Genomic DNA, 27,323 nt, shown 5'->3' on the forward strand with positions numbered 1-27,323 from the left:
GTCAGAACAGAAAACGAGGGCAACCACTAAGCACTGTGAACTCTAGCGAGTCCGAGACTGCATTACTGCTCCTCATTCTTCACCCCTCACCTCATGCCCTTTGCTCTAAACTTTCCAGGACCTCCCATTAAACGTGGAGGGAAGAATGTGCCCCAGCTATCCTGCTAGTCCAAGGGCAATGAGAGACTCAGAGAGCAGATGTGGATCCAATCTACAAATTGGGGTCAAACCCAGCTGAACCAAGGTTAGTTCAGCTGACGCCCAACTGACCCCTCGCCCCGAGAGCGGGAATAGATGATCGTTTTTAGCCCCCGAATTGTCCAGTGGCTTGTCCATGCAACATGATGGTGGCAACAGTTGCCTAATACATATAACATCTCAAAAGACTTCGCAACTCGGTTGTAGGCATTGTAGCACCTTTTTACAGTTAAGGAAACACAAAGGCTCCAAGAATCGAGAAGTAACGCAACTTGCCCTGTGTCACACAAGAGCAGGTTCAAGCGCTGAAGTCTACTCTGTCTGTACAGCCCCAACTCTTAGCTTCTCTACCAAACTACTTCTCAACATGTGTTTGCATGGACAAATGGATAAATGAACAGACATATGAATAACATTCCACGTACGGGAGCCAAAAACACCCACTCAGGGCCTGACCACCTTAAGGCCAGGACAAACTCATCAATGTACCCAAAGAAGCTCATTTTCCTTTTATGAGGTGTTTGCTGCACAAAGAGCTTGCCCAGGAAATGAGTCCTCTTCATGCCAGGGGAAAAAAGAAACTGCCCTGGAGTGGAAGATAACCACAGCCTGTCAGGCTCCTGGTGTGCTGACGGTCTTCGTGGTCCAGCAGATGGTGTCAAGGATGTGACCTCCAGAGGTTCACAATAGGCAGTTGACGAAGGCCTCATCTGCATGGGCAGCACGGACGCCCACAGCTGATCCGTGTCTTAGAGCGTGGTACTTAGCAGCTGCGGTAGCACGGGGTGACTGGTGGAGCTCCCCTTCTGAACCGCTGGGAGGCTAAATAATTAACTGCCTTGGGGTGGGAATAGGCAGACCCTTCTGAGAGGCTACAGAGGGTCCCTGTTCAAGTGGCAACGGATGAATGTCTTTAGATCCACATCCCTCCCTGAGATTTGCCATCTCAAAAGAAACGGAAACAAAATCAATGATAAAATTTAAAAAGCTGGAGATCTGGATCCTGCTTTTGATTTCACAAAATAGTTTAAAAATTATTTCTGGTCCAGTAGAAAAAAAATAGACAAAGGATAGGAACAGTCTATTCAGAGAAGAACAAATACAAAGAGCTAACAAACATATGAAAAGATGTTTGGCTGTACTGATAATTAGAGAAATGCAGATCAAAACAACAATGAAATGCCACTTTTTCCCCAAGCAGGCTGACAAAAATGGGAAAAGCTTGATAATTTCCCATGTCTGCCCCTCAAGAAGGGACGTTCTCACATACTATTGTGGAATGTTTTGTGGGACACCTTGGCAACATCCTTCAACATTTAGCTACACACCTCTTAGCCGGTCAGTTCTCTTACTGGGAACTTACTCTCCAGTTACATGCATCTCCCCAGATATGTCAAGACAGGCATATAAGGAATTCACTGAGAAGTTATTTGGAATAGCAAAAATCTAGAAATACTTAAGTGTCCAATGACAGAAGATGAGGTTAACTGTACACAGGACATTGACACAATGGAAGAATATGCAGTGATTAACAAGGCTGAGTTAGTCCTGTAGGGACTGAAACTGGAACATCTAGATGTGTCGTCAAGGGAAAAGTACGAGGTGCAGAACGGTGCAGAGAAAAACCTCTGGGGCGTAAATAAAATGTGGGTCTACGTGTTTCTTTCCTGAAAGGATAACAACAAACTCGTATACAGTAGTCACCTTTGGAGAGGGGCAGCTGGGAACCTGAGATGAGTTGTGTGCTTTGTTCTATCTTTCTGTGCATTACACTTTCTGACCGTGCTCGTCTATTTTTTTTTTTTAACTTAACAGGAGTTATCTGGACAGTGAGATTAAAGGCCTTTTTTGTTTTCCTTACCCTCACACACATTAAAAATCTAGTAAATGTTACAACTTACTATTATATGATGTGTTAATTCTAATGTACTCAAATGCCAGGGGAGTGAAACAGCTGAGGCTGGGAGTCCCCCAGGCAAGTGGAGGAGCCTGGTGGACGGGGAAGGACACGGCAGGAGAGACCGAGCCCTGGGAGTGGGTTTTCCTGGAGAGCCCGAGTTGTTCTCTCCGGGGCGTGGGAGGTGGAAAGGAGACAGTGCATATCAGAGGACGGCAGATGCTTCCTCCTGCAGCCTTCTCATCCACGAAGGGGACAGAAGAAAGTCTCACAGTGCTGCCGGGCATAGCGTGCCTTCCAGGCAACAGGGAGAGGAGGGGGCCCAGGGCGACCATGGGAAGAGCCCAGGAGAGGGCCCCCTGGGTCCAGGAGCATGGGTAGCAGCCCTGCAGGTGCCAGGAAAGTTCAGGAAGCCACTGAGGAGGGGAGGGCATGGTGCAAATCCTCCTGCAGTTAGGTGGGGTGAGGAGGAAACATAAAGGTACCTGCTGTTATTCCATCTCAAGTGTCCACAATTACGTTCCCACCGGTCTCTAAACTGAAGCACAGGAAGTGCCTCTGTCTCCTTTACCCCTTGGCACCCAGCACAGCACCGGGTGCACAGTAGGACCGGTTTGTGGAACGAACAGGATGCTGACACCTCCGGTCAGTCTGGCCCCTCATTTTCCTGACACCTTGTTAGCATCTCGCAGAGATCCCCGCGCCGCAAGTCTGCAGCCGGGAATCCTTTAGAGCTTGGGCTCTGTTGCCGGGAGTTACTTATCCATGCAAAGAAGTTCAAAGAACTCTAGGAAAGGCTGACCTATTTCATTAGTTAGGCGATATCTAAACAAAAGATTCATTTGACTCTATTGGATCAAATGTAAAAATAAAATTAAAATGAATTAAAAACGACAGTGTACAGCTCCTTACAAAAGCACCTTTGATGCACATTCAGCACACTGAACAGCTGCAGTCAGGGAAGGCAATGAGGTTTCAATTATCCCAGCTACTGGTGGAAAGAGATAACGTGGATAAAAGAAATCCACAGATAATCAAAATTAAAAACCCTTTATTCTTTCTCTCCATTCAAAGTTGTCCCTAACACGCTCTTGTGAAGACTTAGAAGGAACACTCAGATTTGTTGCATTATCTTTTCTGTCCCTTTTTTCTGTCCAGGTGGAGATGTTGACGAGATAAGGGACACAAATGGTCTGCAGTGAGAACCTACCGTGCATCAGGCTGGGGCTGGGCTAGGTTCTCTGTTTGCCCCTCCAGCTCCTTTCCCTGCTTTTCCGTACCTTGCTCTTTGCCCCAGGAGGCTGGCCTTTGTGGGTATTATCACCAACATTCCTTTCCCTCTGCTTCTGGCTGGATTCAGCCAATGGGAGGCACCAAGGAGAGAGAGGGGTATTCACCCCACCCTCGCTGCCCTGCTAGGCTGTGAGCTAGCAGGGGCTTCTTTCCTCTTTCGAAGGCCCTGGCTCCTGTCCAGCTCAGATAACTGCTCCCTCCCGTTCCCTTGTAGGACTAGGGGTGCTAATGGTTCCCCACTGTTGCTAATCCTGGGGTGCTGCACCCTCCCTTATTGGTTTCCTGAAACCTTGACCTTCATGAAACTTTCCTCAGTCACCCCACATGAGTGTGCCATCCAGTCCCTGCATTAACCACTTACTGTCTCATATAGAGTCCCCATTTCTGAGAGGAACGAGAACCTCAAAGAGGATGGCTGATCTGCCTGTGGTCACAACCTCTAGGGAGCGGCAGAACCAGAATCCCCAGCCCGGAGCATCTTTGAGATCTGACAGCTTGATCATACTGCAGAGAAACCAAAGTAATCAGTGAGAATTTGCAAAACGGTACCAACAGCAAGAGAACCGTTGGAAACTTTCATCTCAGCGTTGAAGGGATGAGAAGGCTGGGTCTTAAAGACTGTCCATGACAGATGTGTCTGGATCCTGTAGGAATCCTTCCTTTTACCAATTACTTGGATTCCCACTCCTAAAGGTCATGTTCCTGGACTCCGAGCCTGACACTGGCCACATTCAGATTTTATGAGTTCTTCTGGGCTGTCAGACTGATCAGCCCAGTGAGAGTGGGAGGGAGGGAGGCAGAAGCTTAGTTAAGTAATTAATCAGTCCTCTGTGTCTTCACTAATCCATCTGCCTGGTCACTCCAGTTAATAAGGGACTGTTCTCTCCCAGGTCCTGTGAGTTGCTCAGATGGACAAGACATGGCAGAACATCCAGACTCTATCAGGTGACTGTCATACACAGTGGGAAGAGATCTGTACAGGATGTGGCTTGAGCACCATAGAGGGCACCTCACCTGGCTGGGATCACAGGCAGAGGCTTCCTGGAGAAAGCATCCCAAGTTGCATTTTAAAGGATGAGTACGAGTTTGCTTGGTGGGGGGTATGGGAGGCCGGGCAGGGAGGGAGGGCAAGGAGGGAGGGCAAGGAGGGAGGGCAGGGGAGGGAGCTGAGCCAAGGATGAGTGCTAGGGAGTGCAAGTTCAGCACTTCCAAGCATCCGGGTGGAAGGAGGTGGGCTGAAAAGGCACAGGAGGACCAGTCAGGGTGGGCAATGCCCTGTGTACTAAGGAACTAACCTGGGTTATACGACTAGGGTTCAGTGTCGAGGCCAGCCTAGCAGTCTCAAGAATGGGATGGTATCTCCCCCAAGGGCTGCTCTACCTTCTTAAAGAACTTATTTTAAAAAGCTTTCAAACCTGGTCAGAAGTAAAGAGAAGACTCCAGTGAACCCCTGCAGATCCCCTACTCAGGGTGGTGTTCTGTAATCTCCTCCAGTCCCAGGTCAGGACTGGACCGAGGGCCTGAAGCTCACCTGGCCTGCAGGTGCAGAGGTCCTCAGCTAGAAGGACAGGGCAGCGGGAGGCGTCAGCAGCTGGCCAGCGGAACACCAGTCAGAGGGGCTCGCTGAAGCCTGACTGCAAAATGACAGCAAAGACTGAGCCCCTGGCTTCTGTTCCCCTGCACCTTAGAAGGGTAGAGGGCGGGAGGTGCAGAGCTACTGAAATAAAAGTAATACACAGGAAAGAGCTGACACCTGTCTTTGGCACATGGGCTGCCAAACCTCCCCACGGAGAAGCTTCCAGAGTGAAAGAGAATATACAGGTGACCAGAGCAGGTCACACAGAATCTCCACCTGCCCCATCATCGAGGCCACTGAGTGAGCTGTTCAGAAGGGAAAATTTCAAACGGAACTGGAGGCCAGAGAGGATCCCAATTCCACAAATGCTATCATTAAGAATCATCACAGATAATGTGGTTTTAATTAGAAGGGTTGAGATACTGGCACGTGTTCAAGCAGCTTGTCATCTGAGAATCGGCCAGCATGGTGGGTGCACGCAGCTCATGGAATGTGAGGCTACTCAGGGGGAGCAGTTCAAGCCTTTTTCCTGCATCCCCTGGGTGGGGAGGGGCCTCTCCACTCACGGTACAGACTGAGTGGGCGGGAAATTCCTTACATGAGTGAGGAGAGGGAGAGAGGTTTGCTGGCTTGGCATGTGCCGAGGGAGAAAGGGTTTTGAGGTCAAACAGGCCTCTATTTGATACTGATGGCGAGACCTTGGATAAGATGTGTAACCTTTCTGACCCTTGGTTTCCTTATGCATCAGAAGGAGATCCCTACGCACCGCAGGGCTATTCCAAGGATTCAATTAATTAACGTACCTCAACACCGGTACAAGTGACCTGGTTCAAACCGGATGCCCAGAAAGCATTTACCATTTACTTCCTTTTCCTGCCTCCCCAAGCTCGCAGGCAGCCGGGACAGATCCAAGCCCACGTCTTTGTGAAGCCAAAGGAAAACCCCCTTCAACAACTCAGCACAATTTCTCATCCTCCACCGGCGATGACCCGGGCAGGGCTTTATTTCACAGGGGTCAGGTTTGCAGTCAGCAAAAGTGGCCTCGACTTGTAAAACACCAATTTCCAAATGTGAGACAGATCCCTGCCTGCATGTCTAAATCCTATCAGCCTTCTGCACTGGGAAATCTTTACTAGTGGTGACTCCGTTAAACACTAATAGATGGCCAGTAATAGATGGCCTGGCTTCCGAGCACATCACATAATCCTCGTTGGCTAACGGAGCCTGGGGCTTAGGAGGATGTGGTTATTCCAACCCTGGAGGCTCAGGGAACCCGCTTGCCATTGTAAACAAGTGCCCACCCCATTGTCTCCTTAGCCCCCTAGAATGACGTCTGTCCCTTACTCGTGTGCCCCCCACCTCTCTAGGCAGACAAATCATCTTCATGCTAGTCTGTATCTAACAAAGCACTTCACTTTTACAATACCTGGTAATTATCTTATCTAGCTTTTATGAGAACCTTACAAAAATTGATATTATTATCCCCATTTTACAGGAGCATAGATGGAGGCTGCAGAAAGTGTATGGTTTCCTGAAGGTCACAGAATCAGGAAATTCATGGACTCCAGATCTTCCTGTTTCTAACCAGAGAACCCCTCAAGGGCAGGAAACATGACTGACCTCCTTGTGACCCAGCAGGCAGCTGAGCACCTCACACAGCAGACACACGCTTGTGGAATCCCTGATCCACTGTTTGTTTGCCTTAATTCAGCTCCCTTCCCCCTCCCCAGATAGCTCACCGCCTGGTGCCGCTCCAGGCTCTGCAAGGCTGCCCATCCTGAGACCCCTGCTCCTGACACAGATGGGCCTGAGGCTCTTCTTGGCATCCAACCCCAGATAATGCCCCATCCCCCATGAGCCATCCCATTCCTTTCCCCAGAAACTCCTTGATCAAAGAGACCACTGGGCTATGAAAACGATGTTTGTGGAGGCTGGCTTTTCTTCTTGGAAGCAGAGAAAAAGAAAAGCGAGAAAATGGAGCTGCACTGAGAGGCCAGCCCAGTCAGCACGGAATCACCTGGGCTCTGGTGGCTCTAACCGAATGACAATTCGCCATGAGGCACGGGGCCAGTGTTCTCGACACGTGTGGAGAGGGAGGCTGCCTGGTGGGTACCTTCTGACCTGAGTCATGCAGACTGGACCTCATGCACAGGAAATCCCTGGGGCAATGCCTCCACCTCCACCCACGCCCTCACCCCAGCACCATCCCACCCCGCGTCGGAGCAAATGCAGTACCTGGCCTTGGACCTGGGCTTCCATGAGCTCCTGTGAGGTGACCTAGCAGAGCTGCCTTCGTGTTTCTGGGGTGGGGGAAAGCTGTAGAATTCGACCCCACAAACCTGCAGCAAGCCCTGTAGCAGGTCTGTGGAGCAGGCACTAATTAGGCACCAGCTGTGTTCCTGGCCCTGTCCCCGTATATTTCTTTATTAATGCTCACTACCATCCCATGAAGTGCTACAGGGAACGGGGCCGGGTTTGTTCCTGGGGTGATGAAAATGTCCTAAAATTGACTGTGGTGATGGTTCCACAGCTCGGTGAATCTACTAAAAGCTGCTGAATGGTACATGATATACTCCGTGAATTATATTTCAATAAAGCTGTTATCCGGGGAAAAAAAAAAAAAGAAGAAAGGAAAAGAAAAGATGTATCACTAAGAGGATCTGATTTGAATCCGTATTTTCTGACTCAAGGTCTGAATCTCTAACTAAATAAAATGCAGTTCCTGCTCTCAGGTTTATTTTTTAATAGGGAAGAGAAGAAAAGTACTCAAATTATTCAAAATGTTCGATGGAACAGGGTAAGTGCTCTGCAGGAGATTTAAGCAGCTCGCTCAGATCAGGGATTCGAGGTTTTCTAAGTTGCGCTGGGAATGCAAACTTTCTGCCCCAGCGTCCCCACTAGTATACACATCCGGTTACGCATCCAGTTCTGAAACAGGGGGCAAATCAAGGTGACACAACCCTAACACAGTTATAGTGGCATTTAATACGCCAGATTGTTTTCTAAAGGCTTCAGACGTAAAAACTGATTTATCCCCCCACAACCCTGTGAGGCAGGAGCTATATTCCCATTTAGACCTGAGGGTCAGAGAAATGATGACACTTGCCTGAGGTCATACAGCGAGGAAGTGGCAGAGTGCCAGCCCTGGTTTTCTGGTTTGAGTTAATACGCACACCCTCTACACTGTGTGGCTGACGGGCTCCCTCACACTCTGTCTGACCTCTCCTGAGATCTAAGTTCTGTGCCACTGCTGGGGTGGAGTCACCCTAGTGGTGAGTGTTAACTCACGGTAAGGAGTGTGAAGGATGAATGAAATGCAGTCCTTCAGACACAGCACAGGAAAAGAAGGGCCCTGGGTTCTCAGTGCTCCTCTGCCATTAAGTCCTGTTGTTTCTTGCTTCTATCTGGGCCTCAGGTTCATCCTCTGCAAAATAAAGGGGTTGGAGAGGTGATCTTTAAGCTGCCTTTTTGCCCTAAAACTCTAGGATTCTGCGTCTAAGACCTGGATCCCACTCAATTTGCTGTCTCGGGGCTGCACTCTGGCCATGAGTCCTGGATGTCTGCTGGCCTTAGTGATTCTCAGCATCCAAGAAGGCCTCCTGATCACGTAGAGTTGGGGTAATGCTCCCTAGGAACCTTGCTATTTCCTGACTCCAACTCCACTCTGGCCCTGCCTATGCAGGAAACGGCCACTCCCTCCTTAATATCACTAGTTGTGTGTCCAGTGTCCAGCCCATGGTGGTTGCCAAACTGTGAATGAATTAATGAAGAAATGAGTGAATGAGTGCATGCCTGCTTGTAACAAACCCTTATCACAAAGCTGTCATGACAGCTTACACTTCTGTCTTTTTCAAAGAGCTATGATTTCACCAATGCCTAGGGCTCCTGTGCTAGGCTCTGCTCTGGACATATTCAGGATAAAATAATTGGGATTAAATGTTCTAAAGGGCCCAGTAGCACAAAATATACGACTCTGGAGCTGACTTGGGAAATCTGGTGAAGCTGTAGGACACGTATGGCTGACATTGACAAGCCTGGAAAGGGGAGACAGAGTACTGTGCACACAGCAAGGGTCATGGGAGTTTGAGACCCTGGGCCACCAAGAGCACCTAGAGGAGGGGCCAGGACTGTTCAAGTCCCTCTGGGCCAGGCCTTGGGTGGGTTCAGACCCAGAGGTGATTTAAACCATTCACTTTTGCATCTGGCATCCTCTAGACCAGCAGTGTCCAACAGCACTTTCTGCAGAGATACCATTTGTTATGCACTTGTGCTGCCCAATACATGTAGACTTAAACACCTGAGATGTGGCTCATGTAACCCAGTCACTGCATTTCTTATTTATTTTAACTAGTTTAAATTAACATAGTCCACATGGCTAGTGCCTAGCACATTGGACACCACAGGTCTGGACCTTTAATACATAATTTACTTTGAGATCACACATTTCTGACCCCACGCCGTATACCAGGCTGGGCACACGAGGACTGCTTGCAGCTATGTTTTCAAGCCTGGCTTTGTCCTGATCCCATCTCTGGCTCTGGTAGTCAGTTCTGCCTCTGATATGCTATGTTGGGACTCGGAGCCTCAGGCTCCTCTTCTTGCAACTTCACAGGGTAATTGGGGAAAAAGAGGAGAACATGTGTGACAATTATCTGCACATAAGGGGCACTCAAGAAGCACTGGTGGCCTCCTCTGTCCCCCTCCTCCACCCAGCTCCTCACCCCTACTCTTTACTCCGGTGGGCCCCATGATCTGTTGGAATTCAAGTACTCTCAACCATCTGATGGTTCCTCCAGATTCCAACCTGCCTTTTCTCTCTTGTGTGGCTTGGGTCTGAGCCTTCAGCCCATCCTCAGCTCCACCTGAGCCCCACACCAGCGATGGCTGAGAACACTCTTCCACTGGGTCTGGGGGCCAGGCTGGGAATACACAGAGAGAGAACGAGAGAGCTGTGGGCGCAGTAGGATATGGTAGCCTACACATTTTTTTGGATTTTTTTTTCCTTAAGGAGGAGGGATGTTATGGGTGTGGGGACGAAACTGTTTAAAAAGCACAGATCTTGACAAAACAAAGCCAGTGCCTACTTCCTCCACAGTCTCTCAAATTTCTTCCCCGACCCCCAGAGACAAATCCTGGGGCAGGCCTCCGAGTCCCTCCAAAGAAAGACATTATGCTGCCAACATTTGGTTTCTTATAACCTCTGGATGGATGAAAGCAAGTCATGTGCATGGTCCATGGAGACTCCAAAGGGGCCTGTGAGAAACATGAGACCACAGTCCAGTGAGGGTATTCTTTATATTTTTAAGAAAAATTGCCTTTAGGATAAATGACTTTTTCTTGAGGCAGAGACGCATGATGGAGGAAAAGCCTCACAGCTAGGAATCTGAAATTCCCAAGGTTTGGAAGGCCCAGAGGTTCCAGGTACCAGGGGCTTGCCTCCTCTTGCACACGATGGGTCCCAGCTCTGCAATCTATCATGGAAAGTCTTGGGGGCTCAGTTTTCTCACCCAGAAAATGGAGCCATAATAATGCCTGCCTCACGGGGCTGTTGAGAGAGACCCCAGAGAGACTGAGACTTTGCTTTGAAAACTACCAACCAGAAATTGACACAACATTGTAAACTGACTATACGTCAATTAAAAACAAAAACTACCAGATTCTAAAAAAACATCTGGCTCAGGGCAGAGAGCCCCCCAGGAAGTGGACCCCAATCCTGATAATTAAATTACCACTACCCATGGCTGGAACTGAAAACAAATTTTCTAAGTGTAAACCTCTCCTTCCACTCATTTTGCCCAGCGCTTTGAAGATCAGTCTCTTTCCTACCCCCACCTCCCCGCTACAGCAAGAAGAGATGCTTTGGAAATGAGACCTCAAGATGTAACCCTGAAAACAATCTTAAGAGGAACATATGACACTGCGAGCGGTCGAACTGCTTGGCGAAGCAGTGTGGAGTATTAGGTTTAAAGAGAAGGAGAGATTTAGATTCAAATCTCAGCTGAGTCCTAGGCTGGCTGTGTGATCTTGGCCAAGTTACTTAACATCTCTGAGTCCTTGAAATAGCTTAGCTGTAAAATAGGGATCATGATGGCTACATGGAAGGGTATTTTTGAGGGATACCTGGGGGTGAGGTGACACATAAAGGTGACTAATATAGGAGGCGCTTAATATTCACTGAATTGAGATGAACTGAATCAGTGCACACTGTTTTCACCTCCCTGCCTCCATCCAGCACCTCTGGTGAAAGCTCAGCTTTTCTAGCTCTCCCTGTCCCGCCCGCCCAGCGCGACATTCTTTTCCAATGGACTCAGTGGTGAGAGGAAGATGGAAAGCATTTGGCCAGAGCGCCGCCCTCATTAACTCCCTTGTCTCTCCATCTGTTATCTATCAGGAACCCCTTTGCAAGGAGGCAGGTGACCAATAAAAGCCCTCCCATTTCCCTTTGTCTTTGGGCCAGTGCGTGACACTGCAAAGCCGTCTGCAGCCGTGTGATCTGGAGCTGGAGCAGAGGCTTTTCTGGGCTCCGGAAAAGAAAACTGAAGTTCACAGCCAACTTGGAGGCAGCAGCCGGGCCCAGCTGGCCCCCTCGGTAGGTCAAGAGAGAGTCTGAAAACCAGCAAATGACACTGCAAACACAGCAGAGTAAGGAGGTTATTACTCACAGCCCAGAGAGCGCCAATTTAAATGAGTTCTTTATTCCCCAAGGACATTGAAAACATTCCTTGATTTATAAAAGGGAGATCCGCACTCTAGTTTTTCAAGAACTTGCAGTTTACAGAAAGTAAGTTCCAAGGAGTCCATGTCAATGGTAAATGCTCAGCAAATGTGAATGGTCATTACATCAAACATTTGCTGAGGACTTTACACTGGTTGCTGGTAGGACACGGGTTTGGCTCTGAGTTTCCTGGCAGCCAACAGGAAACGGCAAACACGATCTATTTTCCAATTCCTAGCATCCACAAGTGTGCTTACAATATGAACCCAGGATGAGGGCGACCATTAGTGGTACTGAAATCAGAGAGAGAGATTTCCCACAGGTCCTCGTAGGACAGACAGTGCACAAGTTCAGGAATAGCCCTGCAAGATTACGCAGGGGCCAGCTGCCTCAAGTTGCCTGCTGCCCTTCCTTATCAGTATCTGACTGCAGGGAAGCTGTTGCTACCCATCTCTCTGAGACACCGGAGCAGCAGCTAAAAAATGGCTGGAATGGCTTCACATCCTAGGCCACCAGCACCCAGCATCCATCTTTTGGCCTTCATGTTTTGTCAGTAAAGAAATTAGAGTATTATTAATCAACCAATCAGTCAAATAAGCCTCATTACCATTAAAGAAGAGAAAGTAAGCTTTATTTATGCAATTATAAGGCATTTAAAAAACAAAGAGATTATTATTAATACTTGAGCCTGGCAATCTTCCCAGAGTGGTAAACCAGCAAGGGCTTTGTTCTTGAAGAGGCAACACAGCAGTTACAGATTCCTGCCTCCCTGCTCCAAGTTCCTGACCTGCGAGATGCCTCCTGAATATTCAGGAGGGTTCTGAGGGCCCCGCTGCCTTCAGCGCTATTTGGGGAAAACAGCAGTGGGTTGGAAGTCAGGGGGCTGGTGTATTTTGTGACTCTGGCCAAAACAAACAGCCTCTCTGAGCTGTGGTTTCCCAGCAGTAGCATGTTAGAAACTGAACGAAAATCACTGGTAGAGCTTTTAAAAAAATATTTGGTCTCCATCCCTATTTCAGACCCACTGAATCAGAATCCCTGAGGGTGGCACCCAGGAAATGGTGTGTTTAAAAAGTGTTCCACAAACTTATTGTTACCAAAGGGGAAAAGGGTAGGGGGGATAAATTAGGAGTTTGGGATTAACATATACAATCTACTATATACAAAATAGATAAACAACAAGGTCCCACTGTATAGCACAGGGAACTATATTCAATAGCTTGTAATAACCTATAATGAAAAAGAATATGAAAAAGGATATATATATATATATATAATTGAATCACTATGCTATACACCAGAAACTAACATAACATTGTAAATCAACTGTATTTCAATTAAAAAAAAAAAAAGTGTTCCAGGTGATTCTAGAATGTGAGCAAGGATGGCCAACCACAACCTGGTGGCTCTCTAGGTCCATTCTATCTTTGATCTTATCAGCACTTGGGATTTCTTAGAGCTTTCTGATCCAGGGCCTCAGGCACAAGTGTCTGCAGTAGGCCCATGGGTAACCTAAAGAATGAGGTGGGCCAGGTATGGGGAAAGATGCTAACCTGCCTTGAGACTAAGCATAGCACCTGCTGGTTTATATTGTTTTGAAGACATGGTGCAGGAAAATACAAATGGCTAAAACCAAAATATTTGCCAGCGACATACAACCCACAGGCTTCAGTGTGAGACCCCTGATAAATGGACAGATCCCAGTCCCTGCATGCGGCCAACTCACTGGCCTGTGACACAGAAAACTGCACACCTGCTGGTGACACATGCCACCCCTTAACTTGACTTTGTATCAGAGGTCCCAGGCGCAGAGGGGACATTCAATAAACACCATGTGCACAAATGAATGGGTGAACCAAGGCGTATGAATGGGAATAGGCAGACCCCAGATGTTACTTAATTCTTGAGTTTCACAGTGTATGACACTAAAAAGTTGAGGCATCTGGGCCTGCTTGTTCCACTACAATAGCCACTGGCCACGTGCTATAAATATATCTAGCCCAAATTGATATGTGCTATAAGTATACAGTGTACAACCATCCCAAAGAATGATAATGAAAAATAAGAATTTAAAATTTTTTATTGATAAATGTATATATTAATTACAGGTTGAAGTGATATGATTTTGAATATCTCATGTTAAATAAAACACATTATTAAAATTAATTTCACCTGTTTGATTTCATCTTTTAAAATGTGACTACTAGAAAATTTTAAATATTATATTTCTATTGGAAATGACTGCTATGAGCCATTTTATTTTATTTTTTTTCAAGTATGTATCCTTGTCTTCATTGTATGTGAGTGATTTTTTTTCTCAACATTTTTCTCCCAATACACTTTATCCTCCTCTCTTCTTTCCTCCTTATCTTCTACTAGGATCATCATATGAGAGATGGAGAGTAGGGATTTGGAAAAAAAAACAAACTTGTCTTTCTCCAGGGCTGGGAGGATAGACTTCTCTAGTCCCATCTCCCTCCCACTGGCCAAGGTGTTTCCTTGTAAATGACCAGAGCAGCTGTCTCAGGTCCCTCCCCCAAAGATTTCCTCTGCCTGGATACCCTTTCCATTTCTCACTTAGGGAACTCTTACACATCCTTCAAGACCCAGGGCAAATGCTGCCTCCTCTGTGAAGTCCACACTCATCTCCCAGCTGAAGTCAGGAACACCCCCATTTGCCTCTGTTAGCACTCAGCTGCTGTTGGCTGCTGTGACAATTCTCCCAGGAACACTCCTGATCTTTTGACCAGTTGCTCTCCTTCATAATACCTCTTGAGAGCGGGGTTGGTCTACTCTTCAGTGTGTTCCCAAGGCCTGACTCAAGATCTGACACATGCTGAATACGTGTTGGATGACTGCATGGCTCTTTGTCATCATTCAATGTCAGAGGGAAGTATCTTTATTCATTCCTTCATCCCCTCAACAGATACTCACCGAGCGCCTACCATATACCAAGCATACCAAGCACAGTCTAGGCCCAGAGCACACAGCAATGAGCCAAGCAGACGGAAATGCCTGCTCTCGTGAGCATTAAAGCTAGTGCTGGAAAGTACCTCCATCATCCCGAGGCCCAGATGTTCAGTAAATATTCAAAACTGCGGCTGCTAGAGAGGAGAAATGATGGGGGTGGCAGATAAGTTCCTGTGCCCCCGCCCCATGTTTCTGAAAGGCACCTGCCCTTACATTTGCTGCTGGTCTCACCAGCGACTTCCTTAACGGCCTGTACAGCCCGCCACGTACACTGTGTATTAAAGAGTTTAGGAGGTGCAATAACAGTGTGACAGAAGGTGTTTATTGGTTCTGACGGAGATGGAGGAGGTTCTGAACTGACCAAAGCACAGCTTTCCCTTTTCTTACAGGCATAGCAGAAGTGACCAAGAAGACTGGGAAGACTTTCAGAATCATCTAGAAAAAGTAAACATAAAAGAAAAAATTGAAGCCATTGCATTCTTTAGACGAAGGCTCTTTGTCCTTCAATACCATAGAATTTGGAGGGAGAGAGATATATGATGAGATACATACCAGCGTAGGACAAAAGCTCCCATCACTGGCAGGTGGACATTTCCTTTGAAGATTTCATGGAGCCTCGAGCACAGCCTGTACAGAACCAGCTCCTCGTCTTCCCTCCAGTCTCAGAGAATGACCCCACCATCTACCTAATCACTCCAGCCAGAAACTGGGAGCCACTCCTGTTGCCTTCCCACCATCCACGTGTAGTCAGTCATTGAATCTTATCAGTTCTGATTCCTACACACGTCTCTCCATTCACTGCCTGCACCAGTGTCCAGCCCACCATCACACCCCCACCTGCTCCTGCAAAGCCTTCTCATGTACCTCCATGAGTCTACTCTGGACACAGTCCCCTCCCCCGCCACACCCCAGTGTTCTGCAGAGGACACCCACCCTATTCAAATCCAGAGATGAGTCTCCTAGCCTGAGAAGAAAGTCTGAAGTGCCTCACTGCCCAGCCCATAATCCTGACCCTTGAGTTGGAAGGATGAAGGTTGATGCTGGGAAAACTATCTGGATTGATGGAGGCGAGTGGAGGGAATACGTTTTGGAGTCTGACACACCTGGCTTCAAATCTCAAATCTTTCACTGCCTTGCTTTGTGACCTCGGACAAATAAACATCTTTGGTCCTTGGTTTTCTCATGTGTAAAAAGAGACAGTCATTCTTAGCTCTGTGACATAGACTCTCTTCGCCTGTATACTACGTACCATAGAGAAAAGTGACACAAGCCATGTGTAGCACTCACACATGATAAGTTCTCAATAAATGGCAGTTAGCTAAAAAGATTATTTTCAGATAGTAGCTCTTTTTCTCCTTAGTGAAAACTGTCATTCCTACAGAATTCTGGCCTCGCTCCAGATGAAACACTTCATTACTGGAAAGTCCCAGATGCCTGTATAACCTTCTCTACATTGATTTTGTGTGTGTGTGTGTGTGTGTGATGTGTGATAGTCGAACCCCCTTCTAGTGAAACTGAGATGGAAGATCCTTTCTTTTTTCATCCCGTGAGGGCCAGGTGTCTCCGGGTTTTTCAAACTTTGAGCTTCTTGACATCAATGTAAAGAAGGAAACATAATCAGTTATAAAATCCCTTTTGTTCAAGAGATAAAAAGAAAGTGTTTAGGAAAAGGACAAACCATTCCGGTACTGAGACCACAGAGAAACTTCTCCCCTCTGAACTCAAAGCGAGAGTCTGGGGTGATACAGGGATCAGCCAGGTTTTCCCTAAAGGGCTGGGTTGTAACTATTTTAGGCTTTGAGGGCCACCTGATCTCCTCTGCAACTACTCAACTCTGCCACTGCAGCACAAAAGCGGCTGCGTAGACAATATGTCAACGAATGAGTGTGACTGCGTTTCATTAAAACTTTATTTACAAAAACAGGCAGCTGGCCCCCGGGCTGCAGCTCAACTGATCCCTGGGGTCATACAATGAGCTACATTCCTGCTGTCTGACTTTGAACAAGTCACTTCTGCAATTTGAACCTCAGTTCAAAATACCAAAGATGGGAGTTACTGGCTTGACTGAGAACTAAGTGAAATAAAAGATAGCCAATCCTCATTTGTGGAATATGCATCTGCGAAATTTGCCTACAATTATTTGTCACCCCACATCAATACTCATTACGTGGTTGCGGTCATTCACGGACACGCGGAGACTGGGGGAATTTGGGTCTCCTGGCGCGTGCATCCCCAGCGGGGCTGGAGCGAGGCAAGGCTCTGTGGTCTAGTTTCCTGTAAACAAGTATCCTTCTCGTGGTCTATTTAGCGCCCCATTTTTCACATTTTTGCTGCTGATTTTACTGTTTAAAATGGCCCCAAGCACACTGCTGAACTGCTGGTTAGTGTTCCACAGCAAGGCTCTGACGTGCCTTCTGAGAAAATCCGTGCATTAGACGAGCTTGGTTCAGGCATCCGTTACAGCGTTGTTAGCTGTGAGTTCAATGTTAATGAATCAACAATGCATATTTTAAAAGGGGCTTTTAAATAGAAATACACATGAAAAAAAGATTACGCATTGATCGGCTGATGAAAATGTGACCAGAGGCTCATAGGCACCTAAACTCAGTGTTCGCGGCCACTTAGAACCCAATACCCAGAATAGTGAGAACCGCCTGTGTATGAACACATTGTCCAGACTAGTCACCAACAGTCATGCTATTATAAACTCTCAGTCAGTAACAATGCTGTGACTATGCTGTTGTTAGCAGTGCATCACAAGTCTTATTTTCCCACGCTGCAACAATGCTATTACTAATTAGCCATGCTAGTTTAATTCTATTTGTATTATTTAACAAGAGTGCTATATTGCTGTTATTAAGTGCCTTTATCCAAATTCAACCAGAGAATGTATCCACGGCTTTTTTCCCTTGACTTGCTGAAGGCAAAATACCAAAAAGAAAGCCTTTCTGCTGACTGTTTTCCAGGGGCTCCTGCAGACAGAAAACAGAAATAAGTGCTCCTTGCAGCAGGGGTTTGGGGTAAAGAGCAGGGTGGCTCCATCCAGGAGGCGAGCTGAGAGCTGCACCTGGCAGGGCCTTGTGGAGGGGCCCTGCTGGAGAACACAGGGACTCTCACCTGCTCAGATGCCAGGCGGACACTGAAAGGAGAGTCCCTCTCCTTGCTGCCCTAGTTAAAATGCCAGCCTGGTATTTATTTGTTTGCTCCCAGACAGATGCCAATTATAGGGGGCTGGGGAAGGAGACAACGGCCTCGATCTGATTGACAATGGCTGTTGAACAAGGAGCCTCTGTGGCATGTTTAATGAAAAGGCCACTGTGTTTTTATTGCATCTATTTGATTTTAGAGTGTCGTTTATAAAAATAATTCAGCCAGCAGGATTAACTGCTTCTGGGCTTTCTCTCCTCCCTGCAGCTCTGTGGGTGTCCCCTCTCCCCACTCTCCTTCCTCCCTCTCCCCACAGCAGGTTCCCTTCCAGACCTACACGGGCCTCATGGAGAGGTGAAGGCCTGCACCTGGTCCAGGACTCCCCAGTTGCTCCTGGATTTGTTCGCACCCCTCTTCCCAGCACCACCTCTGGACTGACTGCCTGCAAGAGCCTCTCAAACTTGCTTCCCTCAGTTGTTCACGATCCAGAAGGTTCCTTTTCCCCACAAGGCTTCTGGAAGGCTGTAGGGCAGCTTTGGGGCCAGGGAGTGTAACTGGTGCTCATGCCTGGGGCCGAGCACAGCACACAATGTGCCATCCAGAAAGATCCCCCCAGAATTTTAGTCCCTTTGCCACTTTGTAGCCAAAGCAATTTAGTTTCTAGTCCCACAATCTAATTACCAAATTGCATAGTATATGCATTATAGCCAAATAAATCTGCTACACATCTTTTGAAAATCTAATTACCATACTTCTACACTCAAAACTCTTACATGACTTAGTATCACCACATAGGATCAAGTGAGAAACTCCTCAAGTCTTAGGCCCGTCTACCTCCCCAGTGTATCTCCTCTCACTGCTCCCCACTGACCATGGTCCCCATCCCCACCCCAACACCCCCTTCATTTAGATCCCAGCTCTGCCTGCTGATCATATTCTATCTTCTGTCTCCCTCCTTCCCTGACAAATGCCTACTCATCCTTCAAGGCGTTCTTTCAGTATCACCTCCTCCAGGAAGCTGGCCATGATTCCTCCCAACCTCAGGCTGCCTCTCTGTGCTCCCCTTGTAGAATATGTATAATTTGCAGGGCAGTTATCGTACTAGACAGCCCCAGGCAGGAAGCAGGAAGGATTCGGTGCCCAGCAGAGAGCCAGTCTGACAGAAGCAGCCCACTGGGAGGAAGAAGAGCTCCCCTCCTCCCCACTAGAAGCAGCTCTGTCTCTTTCTGCTGCATGTGTTAGGATTTCATGAGAGAATTTGTTTGAAGAAAACTTCCACTGTCGCCCAAATTTTGGAAATGTTCCAGGTCACTGAATTTGTCTGATGTGGAAATTAAGGCGCCCAGACTTCTTCCTGATGGAGTTGAGTCAGCCTGAATATAAAAGGCCTGCCAGTCATGGTCCACCTCGCTGGCCAGTGAGAATCTTGAGATGTGGAGTGAGAGAAGGCTGGAAGGGGAAGGCTCAAACTGAACTCAACGGCCAGCCTTCCTGACCCGCCTGATGAGGCACCTTCCCAGGAGCAGTCACTCCTTGGCAGAGGCCACGGGATGTTAAGCAGGAAGACAGGTTCCCACTCACAGAGCCTTTCTTCTATCTTTCTAAAGGACTTCAGAGATGGTAAAGCCACTTGCTCCTGTACATTTTTATGTCTGTGCATTTTTTTTTCACTGCCCACACCATTCCAGAATATTCTACGTGCTGGTCTTTGGTCTATAAGAGACCACAGTCTCTCTGTGGGGCAAAGGGGGTGAACTGTGTTCACCTTTGTCCTTCCGAGGGGCCCTGTGTCTGCTGAGCCCACTTCCCCATCTTACCACGGGGAACCAGGTCCAGCCTGCTGAGGGCCCTGCCCGAGGCACCTGCTGTTTAACCATGGAGCTGGGTGGAACCCAAGTCTTCAGACTCCCATTGCTCACCCACAAGCCCTGGACTTGCCCAGTGGTGCCAGTGGGGGCTCCTCAGCCCACCAGCACCCCCTGGGCTGGGAGCAGAGGCAGTGGTGGTATGTGACCTGGCATTGCCTGATGGGGAAGACTACCTTGTAACTAACTCCTCAACGCCAGGAAAGGGGAGAAGGTGAAGCAGACATCTATTTCCTGTGCACTGAGCACTAGCTGTATACCAGAGACCTGGTCAAACACACACAGAGCCTATAGCCAAGTAGCAGGATTACACAGGTTATCTCATTTGGTTCCCATAGCAACCCCAGAGGGTGGTGACTTCTGTCCCCATTTTCCAGGTGACAAATCAAGGCCAAGAGTCAATGGCAAATTAGGGATTTTCAGACTCAAGTTTTCATGACTCCAAAGCTCAGAGTACATTTTTTTTTTAACTGAAGTACAGTCAATTACAATGTGTCAATTTCTGGTGTACAGCACTACGTCCCAGTCTAGCTCGGGTGCTTTAATACCACCTATGTCCCTGCCTCCTGGGTTGACTCACTCCATCCTGAGCTCCACTCCACAGCATCGTAACAAGGTCCAGCCAGTGCAAGTTCAGTCCCATTCAGTAATCATTCCCTGAAGGCCAACTGTCCATGACCCGCCGGGGGCCATGGGGATAGAGATAATCGAGGCACAGTCTTGCCCTCCCAAAGTGGAAGACTTCATTTCAGCAAGAAGCGGTGGATGGAGGAAGGCAAGGCAAAGACTTTTCAAAAGAAACTAGCATCTATGGCATGCTTATTGCATGCTAGACGTGTTCTGAAGGCTTCTTATGATTCCTCATGACAGCACCATGGGGAGATTCTACTGTTATTCCCTGTATTACAAACACAGGGATTTGAGACTCAAAGTGATTTTTGTCATCTGTCCACAGTCACACTCTTCTGAGGACAGAGGCCTAGCCTGAAGACAAAGCCTGTGCTAGACTCAACCTTGCATTATACCCAAGGGTTCAGAAAGGTTTCCTGGGAGCAGGTGGCTTTCTGGCCACAGTAGTATCCTAATTTCTTTCTCCTAGGAATCCTTATAAAAACAGAGGTAATTCACTGGAGATTTTCTAAAAAGTCCTCCCCTGATTTTGGTCCTAGGGAACACACTGCTCTCCTCCAGTGTGCCATAGGCATTGTTACCCCACCCCTGACCCAGCCCCTTCTCACCCACTAGCTCCTTCTTTTGTTCTCACCCAGCAAGGTCCAGATCACTTCCAGCGCCCCCTGGAGGCTTCCTCGCTCCAGCTCAGACACACAACCACCTCTTCCCCTAACTCCTCTAGCAGATCTCAGATCTGGGGGTTGAGGGAGTAAAAAGAGGACTCAACTTGTGAAGAGTCTCACATTTACAAGACATTGGGGCTGGGTGGTTTCACATAAGTATATCTTTTAATCTCACTTTGCTCCTACACTACTTACTGCATGAAGCAGGTGTTATCATTGACACAGAAGAGAAAACAAGTCAGAGAAATGAAAAGCCATGTTCAAGTTCACCTAGCTTGTGAGCACCAGAGTGAGAATTACAGGCAGACCTCAGAGACATGGTGGGTTCAGCTCCAGACCACAGCAATAAAATGGATATCGCAATAAAGTGAGTCACACGAATGTTTTGGTTTCCCAGTGCATATAAGTTATATTTACACTATACTGTAGCCTATTAAGTGTGCAATGGCATTATGTCTAAAAAACAATGTACATACCTTAATGAAAAAACACTTTATTGCTGAAAAATGCTAACCATCATCTGAGCCTTTGGGGAGTTGTAATCTTTTTGCTATAGTAACATCAAAGATCACTGATCACAGATCACCCAACAAGCATAATAAGCATGAAAAAGTTTGAAATATGGCGAGAATTACCAAAATATGACACAGAGACACAAAGTAAGCGAGTGCTATTGGAAACACGATACCAGTAGACTTGTTCCACACACGGCTGCCACAAACCTTCAATTTACAAAGAGTGCAATACAGTCATCCCTCGGTATCTATGGGGGATTGGTTCCAGGAAACCCTGGGTGTTCCAAAATCTGCAGAAGTTCAAGTCTTTCATATAAAATGGCAAAATACAATGAACGCAGTCAGCCCTCTGTATCCTCAGGTTTTGCACCATGGATTCAACCAACCAACCAATTGAAACATCTGTGGTTGGTTGATTGAATCTCTAGATGCAAAACCCACTAATATGGAGGACTGACTATATTTATTGGAAAAAATCTGCATTATCAGTGGACCACACAGTTCAAACCGATGTTATTCAAGGATCAACTCTATCTGAAAAGTGAAATAAAATGCGATCTGTTTGACTCTCAAGTCCACATTCTTAGTTTACTGTGCCGATACGGTGTTTGTCTCCAGGAGACGTGTGTCCACCCGTGACCAGATGGTGCGCTCCTTGCAGGCAGGAATAGTGTTATCGCTATAAATTCTGAGGCCTGAACTGCACACGGCATGTCCTAATAATTACTCATCTAAAATTTTCTCAAGTAAATGGATATTTTAAATGTCCCTCTATCTTCAGTGTTCAGCAGTGTGCTCCATATTTTGTAGGTATCAAATGAAGGATATATTTTCTTTTCTAAAATTTAAGACAAATATTTCATTAACAGTTCAGCTTAGCGTGGATGATTTTGCACTCCCCCACTCCCACACACACACATACACAAAGTACAAGACAGAGCTATTCTTGCTAACATTTCATTGCTATTCCAACTTAATTATTGTAACCCTGGTTAACTCCCGACCTAGGCAGAAAATTAACTTCAGCCTACTCTGGATTTCACTCTTGGCCCCTTATGTGGCACGTAGATGACTTTGAAGCCCCAGATTTATGGAGCAGTGTGAAGTGATGGAAATGTATTATTTCTTGTATCACATTTGGAAGATCTGAGTTTCTAGACCCTGCTCCGAGTAGCTTATTAACATGACTCCGTCTGGTTAATCTCCTATACCTTAGTTCTTCAAAAGAAAAGCAGTCTCAGGTTTCAACTAAAGCTCTGGTGTTCTGTGAATCAGGCAAGAGGACTTCTGAGGTTCCAGTGAAATTTTTTTTTTTTTTTTTTTTTTTTTTTTTTTTTTTTTACAGATGGAGATGAGCAAGTTTTCTTAACCACAACCCCACAATTGGCAAGATGTGTTCCAGTGCCTTCCAACAGCCCTGTGATCACCGCTCTACTGTGAGCATTAGGAGCAAGGCTCCTCCTACAAGGTAGAAATTTAAATTTTGAAGAATTAATGATGACTACCCACTGAGTTCTGATTAAAGAATAATGATTCTTTCTATAAAGGAGACTTTCCGCAGAAAGCTGTCCTGTGGTTGGAAGAGAAGTTTGGAGAGACATGTCCAGGAGAAGCACTGACCCTTCACAGATATTCTCTTTGAAGTGTACTCTTTCAAGTCATAAAAGTGACCAGAGGAAGAACTAAAAATGCGATGCACACTGATGCCTAGTTGCAAGTGTACCCTGGGAGGAGGTGGGGCTTCAGTAAGCTAAGCCTTCACTTAACTCAGCAGGGAGGTGCTGGATACTGGGAAAGCTGATATATCACTTTGGAGCAGTTTAAGCAAGTGCTATTTAATGATGTGGAAGCAACCACCAGAAGAACTAAAAACAAAGGTAGTTAAATGTGGTTGTCTTAGGGGAGGGGGGTCTGAGGTTGGGGAAGGATTTTGCTTTTTGCTCTAAGACCTTCTGCACTATTTTATTTTGTAATAATTTGTAAGGATATCTTCAATTTTAGAAAATGAAAACAAAATCCTGCTCCCCAGGAAGACATAGTCTTTTAGGGAGTTTGGAACCATTCCTGTGTTTCTGTTGAGCTACTTCTCAGTCCTGTAACTTCCGGTGAACAGGATGTGGTGCAAATGGAGAATAGGGTGTGTTATATGATCCGGCCAAGGGGGTGGGGGCCGGCACAGAACAATCTTTCTAGAAGTGGTGGTAAATGTTTAGGAGTGCTCCATGTTCTTTCAAAAAGTACATTTTTTTCTGGAAACAGTTATGATCTAAACAGTCAATAATGAAGTTGGGGAAATAGCCAGGCATCACAGCTCATTTACAGGGGGAGTGATTGCCAGGTACCACATCTTTGCCAATTGCTTGGAGTATGGGACCTAGGAAAGCATCTGTAAAAGGAAAACCAATCGTAGGGACAGTGTGAAAAGTTTAGATCCAGATGGTTCAGAAAGAAAACTCAGTCATAGGGATGGTGTGAAAAGTTTAGATCCAGATGGTCCAGGTGTCTGTATCCTAAGCTGAATGCTCACTTTCAGGCTGGCAGCCAGAGGTGGGGTGTAGAGAGTGGGAAAGGTGCCAGGCTGGACTCAGAAGACCTGGGTTCTGGCTGTGCCCCTGGCAGTATTGGGCTGTGAGCTCTGAACTGCTTAGAGATGGCGCTGCACAGAGCAGGGTCATGGCGGGTAACCCTGGTTAAGTCATCCTCCTCTCTCAGCTTGTTTCTTTCTCTGTACACATGAATTTAACAATTTCTACTCCTAGAGTTGTCTTGAGGATTAAATGAGTTAATACAGCAAATGCAACTTCTTAACTGACTTTCCTTGCTTTATCTTCCCCAGGTTACAAGCCTTCAATAACTTCCCATTTCATGGTGCATTATGTCCCAATATAGTGTGAGCCACAAATGTGATTTCAAATATTCTAGAAGTCACTCTTTAGAAAAGTAATAGAAAACCAGTATTATTAATTTTAATAAGATTGTAATTGCTTTGTTTATAAATATATTTTATCTAGAACATTATAATTTTAACATATAATTGGTACAGAAAATTATTAATGGGACATTTTACTTTTTTTTTTATACTAAGTCTCTGAAATCCAGTGTGTATTTCACACTTGAAGTACGCAGCAATTTGGATTAACTACATTTCAAGTACTCAATAGCTGTGTGTGGCTGTTGGCTACCATATTGGATAGTATAGATCTAGATCTTCATTCAGCTTCTCCAACAGGCCACACACCTTCTGGCCTCTTCTCACAGGCTCTTTCCTCCACCTGGAATATGCCATGCTCCATGCTCAACCCACTTTGCTAGGCTAAGTTCCAAATCAGGTCACTTCCTCCTGGAAACTCCCCATGGCTCCATTAGCCTAGGGCAAGGGTCCCTCCTCCATGCTCCCACAGCATTCTATAAAGTCCTGTCACACCACTTATTAAATGGGTTGTAACTGCTTGGATGTCTTGGATCTTAACCTCTACAGATATTTTATCACGAACCTCCATTGCCTAGGATGTGCCCAGTTCATAACAGACACCCAGTAAACGTATGTGATTTTGTTTGTTAAAATAAAGCGCCCTTCAGACCATGAACATGGATCCACTCCAGGATGGTCCTAAGAAGCAGACAGAAACTAGCTTTCTCTCTCCACACACCTCCTGACCTAGCCGCAGGTCTTGGAATGAGGCAGTTCTCAGTTCGAATCCTGATTCTACAACTCAATCTGTGTTCTGGCCAAGACCTGTTACCTCTGGGAGCCTCAGCTTCTCCATCTGTAAATGGGGCTATCAATCCCTGCCTTTCATAGTTGTTGCACAGACTAAGCAACGTGTGTAAAGTGGCCTAGAAAAGCACCTGGCACGTGGTAAGTACCTAACACCCAATTTCATCACGTTGGAGATGCCATCAGCTACAGCCACTCCAGTCATAAGATACACTGTTACTTTATGAGCCACTGAGAAAAGAGGGAAAATCCTCAATAACAATGCCAAGTAAACTATGACACGCCTATGGTGTGTAAGATGAGCCTCAACGTCAGGGACGTTAAAATGTTTAATTGCATGTGTCTTTAAATGGAAGACGTGATAAATGCTCCCCTCAGCCCCCTGGAGAGCAGTCCTGGTAGAACTCTAGGTGGGAGATGCTAAGCTCTGATTTGTGTCAAATCACATGGAGTCATGAGAGTTGGGCTTCACTGGCAGGTGAGGAATGACTTGTTACAAAGCACCCACTAATATTTTAATTACTCCTCAAAACAATCTTCTTTGGTATACTGCTTTTTAAATGGAAGAAATGGTGGCTCAGAGAGGGTAGTTGCCCAGCTAGCATCCAGGAGGGCCAGGACCAGAGCCCCAGCCTGTGTCAGCACAGCCCCGCGGTCTTCCACCACACACGCCTGCGTGAAAGCCCTGGGCTCCTGAGGCTGACGGGAGCTCCCCAGCCTTGTCAGCAGCATCCTGTTAATGAGCAGTAAAGGCCTAACCTCCTCAAAGAAGCTCAGGATCAAACCGCCAGACGCAAGCTTACTGGATGCAATGCCAGGAACGAGCCTTGCAAACACCAGGTTAAGGAGACCCCCGCAAAGCTGTGAGGGAGGAGAGAGCCTCGCTCTGCAGGGGCTGTGCGCTGGCGGAGGAACGGGTGTGCACTGCTCCGCTTGCTCCAGCATCCAGTGGAAGGGAAGAAAGAACACTAGCCTCCTCCTGCAGGATCTCAGCAAGCTTCCACATTCCTCAACATAACCCATTTGTGGGCGAAGAGAAAGGTGGAAGGGTCCTGGGGCTGAGACGGCTGGGGTGGTAAATGGGAGGCATTCCGACAAGAAGGGAGGCCCTAGCGTCGGGGAGTGCCCTGAGCTCCTAAGTGCTTGAAACTTACAGGTCAAATGCAAGTACCTGGCTGGCGGCAGGGGCTGAGGACAAGAGGCAAAAAAGCAGAAGGCCCCCCGCTGGCCAAGGGGGACTGGCTTTGCTCCTAAATCTGTGTGAGGGTATTTTGCAGGAGGCATCAGTCTTTTGCTCTCCCAGGCTTCCTGAGGCTGAGACGGTTGACAAGTGCTGCTCCTGCAGATTGGAGATACAGGGGTTTTGCTCCTTTAATTCTCTTTCCTTTGAAAGTTAAGCCTCTTTTCCATGGTGTCAACCGAATCAGGTCGCTGATTTCCTCCTCTGAGGAAGTCTGTACTTAATGAGAGTTTCTCAGGCCTTTTCTTTGTTTAAAGGAGCTCCCTCCATCTGCTTCCTATTTTTCCAGAGTACATCTTTGGGAGTCAGGTAAGAGGGGAGCTAGTCTGCCCAAATGGCTTGCCAGGCCACCCATCTCCCCAGACTCCCCCCCCACCAACTACTCCACCCTCTGCTGAAACCCCAGCTCCAGCAGAAGAGAGATTAAAAACCACTGAGCTGGCACTTCCAGCTGTGGCATTTGATGATTCTGCTATAAATTAGGGGGAGAAAAGAAAGGCCCAACCGTGTAAGAGTGGCAGCAGCCTGATGCAGCAGAAGGATGGCTGGGTTTGGAGCACAGAGAAAAGCAGTCTTTTCATCTTAGTCCAGCTGTGACCTGACTGTCCCCGTGGTTTGGCTTGGGTTCATTCTTGGACCTGCCATTCACTTAGCATGTGACCTGGGCCAGGGTCCTTCTCTCTGGGCCTGTTTCCAAAGGAGCTGGGAGAGCTCAGTGTCTTTCAAACTGTGCTTAGGAGGCATCCTAAGATCTCCCCTCCCCTTCCTCCCCACTTTAACTTGCTTTCCTCTATTTTGTACATTGTGGGTCCCTAAAAAAATTTCCTTTGAAGAGAAGCTTTTGTGACCAATAAAAGTTTGGAATCTGCCAGACTGAATAATCTTGTACATTGT

At 47.0% G+C, this 27,323-nt stretch overlaps 1 protein-coding gene across 1 annotated transcript in view; it reads right to left on the reverse strand.

Moving 5' to 3' along the window:
• TENM4 (teneurin transmembrane protein 4) overlaps window positions 1-27,323 on the reverse strand; it is a 2,614,938-nt gene that overhangs the window by 524,262 nt on the left and 2,063,353 nt on the right. Inside the window, exon 10 of the mRNA XM_064492755.1 lies at window positions 8,253-8,388. The gene's annotated coding sequence lies outside the window, so the exon portion shown is untranslated. The remainder of the gene's footprint in view (window positions 1-8,252; window positions 8,389-27,323) is intronic.

This window comes from Camelus dromedarius, chromosome 12 (genome assembly GCF_036321535.1).
Source record: "Camelus dromedarius isolate mCamDro1 chromosome 12, mCamDro1.pat, whole genome shotgun sequence".
NCBI lineage: Eukaryota > Metazoa > Chordata > Mammalia > Artiodactyla > Camelidae > Camelus > Camelus dromedarius.